Source organism: Phascolarctos cinereus, unplaced genomic scaffold (genome assembly GCF_003287225.1).
Source record: "Phascolarctos cinereus isolate Bilbo 61053 unplaced genomic scaffold, phaCin_HiC Scaffold_726;HRSCAF=1367, whole genome shotgun sequence".
NCBI lineage: Eukaryota > Metazoa > Chordata > Mammalia > Diprotodontia > Phascolarctidae > Phascolarctos > Phascolarctos cinereus.
In genome coordinates, this window is record NW_027556098.1 from 262,258,754 (window position 1) to 262,262,739 (window position 3,986).

The following is a 3,986-nucleotide window of genomic DNA, read 5'->3' on the forward strand; positions in this document are numbered from 1 at the left end:
TCCCCAGCATTTAGCATAGTGCCTGGTACATGGTTAGTGCTTAATAAATGCTTGCAGATTCATTCATTGATTCTATAAATTGTAAAATTATGTCTTATCTTTTATGTACTACTATTTTTCAAATATATGTAGATGTCATTTTGATTAATAAAATAAAAATTCATATTGATGAACCAAAAAAAAACCCAATGACTGAAACAACGTATGTGAAAAATTCACTGAAAAGAAGTAAAACTCCAAATATTAATGATCAATAGTTGTCCAGGAAAACAGATAATGAAACATATCTCAGTAGAAAGTTCAGAGACTACTAGTGTTTTATATATATATTTCCAGATGAGGTCACTGTATCAGATGTTTTTGCTTAACTGTTTTTCTTTGTTACAAAGGAAGATTCAGTGGGGAAGGGTAATAAATGGGGGGGGAGTATTTATGGAAATGACTGTGATATAAAATCAAAAGACATCATTTACATTTAAAAAAATACCTAAGTGAATTCATACCAGCTTTTTGTCAACATGTATTTTCTTGTTCAATGGATACTAATAATGCAATTACTATCATGTGTATATTCATAATTGTTTTAAATGTTAAAAAGGGACTCACACTCAAACAGTTTGTAAAGCACTGTACTAAGTGGTCAGTCAGTCAATAAATATTTATTAAGTGACTACTGTGTTGCAGGGACTACAGTGTATTAAAAAGGAATCAAGTGAAACCATCTGGCTCCAAATGAGAATCCAGTGCCTGAAAGAATGCATTGGTCTTCCTCCCCTACACACCACATTACTAGCTAAGGAAGTAACTTCTGAGCAGAAGAGAATTCAAGTTTAAGGGTATAGATTTTTAGCTGCTTCTTCATTAAAGCATCTAGCATTTTCCTGAGATAAGTCAGTACCATTGTCCTTTTGAAGAGAAAGAAGACATGGGGAAGCAGAGAGGCAAAAAGACTTGCCAAAAGTCACTCAACACATCAGTGGCAGAGCCAGAATTAGAATGGAGAATCTGACTCCCAGTTCTGTGCTTAGAACAATAAGGTAGTACCACTATAGGCCAGAGGAGTAAGGCCTGCCAAGAAATTGTTTGAATAGCCTAGCCAGGAAAAAAAAGCACTGAATAAACCAGGCACATAGGAGCTGGCACAAAATGTAAATTTGGAAGAGGTTAGATATATTTTTAGAATTTCAAGGAGAGGAAAAAGAAAATTAGAAAATTAAAGGTATCTTTTCTGTTGTTTTGATTTGAGAATAACAAAAATATTGCCAAATATAGAATTAGCTGACCTACAATGTTTTTAAAGTTGTACATGATTTTTATGATTTTTGTATCTTCCCTTAATATCAGATTGTGTGTTGCTGCTGTTGTCTTGTCTCACTCTAGCAGCAATCCAAACCTATCCCCACTCCCCAAAAAACCCAGCTTTCTAAATTTACTCTCATAACTGGCACATAGAGCTGGCCGGTGTTTGGTGCATCAGTTTGCTCTTCTGATGCAAATTCTCCAAGTGGGAAACGTTGGAAAGCCTAGTTCTGGGGGAGTCATGAAAATGTGTAATGGAAGTATCTTAGAGAAATGTTGGAGCATTCGGTAACTGGTTCTGGTCAGCTAACCACATGGCGAATGGTGCATATAATAGGCACAGTACCTAGCTCAGAGGAGGAACTTAGTAAATGTTTGGTAACTTGACATTAATGGCAGCCTCTGATTGGCTTGCAATTGATTAGTTGCAATGCAATTAACTGGATTTGGAATGCTTTAACAAAAGCATTAATAACTAGAGCTTTAGTCATTCTCTTTGGTTGCTCACTCTTGGTTTGACTCCACTGATAGTGTCTGATGAGAGACAATGGGCGATGAGTCCTTGCCACTGAGGCCAACAGGTAGTTCATTAAACAGGACTCAGTCCTTGGCCTCTTCATTTGTTCTTTCTGTTCTCAGTGAAAGGACTAGAAACGCTAACCCTGTGAGTTCCAAAGGGGCAGGAAAGCAGCCAGTTTTGCAGTCAGACCAGTGCTGATGCCCTTGAAGAGCAAGGCATCAATGAAGCAAGACCTTCAGGACCCAACCCAGCAATAGCTGAGAAAAGTACTTACCTGGAAGCAATGTCACATTTGGACTTGAATTTGGTAGGACCAATGCTGGGTAGAAACCATGCTCAGCCTGGGCCTACTCTTCTCAGAGACCAAGGTGGTATAGGGGAGACAATGTGCCTCTGAGGTATTGGGGGGCCTGGCGGGAGTGGAATTTTTTTTTTGTTCTTACTATATCTTCAAAGTAAATATCCTTTTGTAAAAGATAAGTGGCTAAATGGAAATGAGGTACTAGTCACTGGCACCTCACAATGAGAGGGAACCCTGCCAGAATGGGGGCTTGAGGCAGTGGCATTAAAGAGACATTCATGGCCCCTTTAGGGACACTCCATTAGAACTGTGAGGAGAAGACGTTGCTGGGTTTCTTTGGGATAATGAGGCCAGAGAGGCACCAGGTACAGCAGCAATGTTTGTGGTAGCAAAGAACTGTTGTTCGTCCTTTGTTTTGGAAGATCAATGACATCATGAGGTGATATCTTACTTGGGAATTGGATTTAAGTGAGGCAGAGTTGCACAAAGTCATCAGCCTCACTCTCTCTTCCAGAGTTACCAAATTCCAGTGGCAAGACAAAAGTCAAAATGACTGGAAACGGCCTAGGATGCAGTGGATGACTTTGGCGTCTTCAATGTCTGACCAACCTTGAAGCATTCCATAGCACCTGCTTCAGCCACTTTCATGGCCACTGGAATAAATTGTTCTTATCTGCCTATTCTACCAAGGAAAGTATTCTTATGCGTGGGGTAGACATCCCCCTAACTCGCTGACAGTTTTGAGGCCTGTCAGTTACCCTCAACCTAGTTTAGCTGGTCTGTCAAAACAGTTTTGCCAGGGTGTGGCCACTACAGCTTCTTGGAGCCACAGGTAAGAGTTGAGTGACAGGTGACACCAAAGCTGGGTCAGCAGCTTTGAAAAGTGTTCAGCAAGCCCTCCCACCAGAGGTGTGAGTCCTCCCTGAACACCCCAAAACAAAGTAGGTGCCCATGGATTGGAGAATGGCCAAACAAATCAGGGTACATGAACATAGTGAACCATTGCTGTGCAGTATGAAATGATGAGTACAAAGAATTCAGAGAAGCATGGGAAGACATAAAAATTAACCCATAGTAAAATAAGCAAAACCAGGGAAATGATATATACAGTGACCACAACAATGGAAATAGAACAAACAAAAAAACAAAACTGAACACAGTATAACTATGATGACCAAGAAGGTTGGCCCTGGAGAGGAGTTGAGAAAACTCACCTCCCTCTCTTCTTTGGAGGGGGAGGGTTCTATGTGGAATATTGCATATACTACCAGAAGTGACTGATACGTCAGTTTTGCTTAAGGACTATCCTTTATTATACTTTGTTAATAGAGATAGATTGCTGGGAAGGGGAAAGGGAAGGAATATATTCAGACATGGAGATAATGCAAAAACAAAATATATCAATTAAAATTTTTTAAAAATAAAAACCATGTAATGAAGCCTGCACCCAATGAAAAACTAGGAGCAATAGTTGATAGTGCAGAGAGGCAGATTTTGGCTTAAAGTAAGAAAAAAAAAATCAAAGTCATCCTAAAGTGAAATAGGCTGTCTGGGGATACTGGATTTTCCCTCCCTGGAGGTCTTCAAACAACAGCCTGTTAATTACTTATTCTGTATATTGTAAATGGGATTCTTATTCAGGCTAATGGTTGGACTCAATTTCTTCCAAGATTTTGTATGGACCAGGGATTGATAGTTACTGATGACATTTCAGTCTTTCCTTGACTCCTAATCTACCTCCTTCTACTCCCCTTTTGTTCAGTCATTTTCAGTTGTGTCTGACTCTTCATGACCCCATTTGGTGTTTTCTTTACAAAGATACTAGAGTGGTTTGCCATTTTCTTCTCCAGGTCATTTTACAGATGA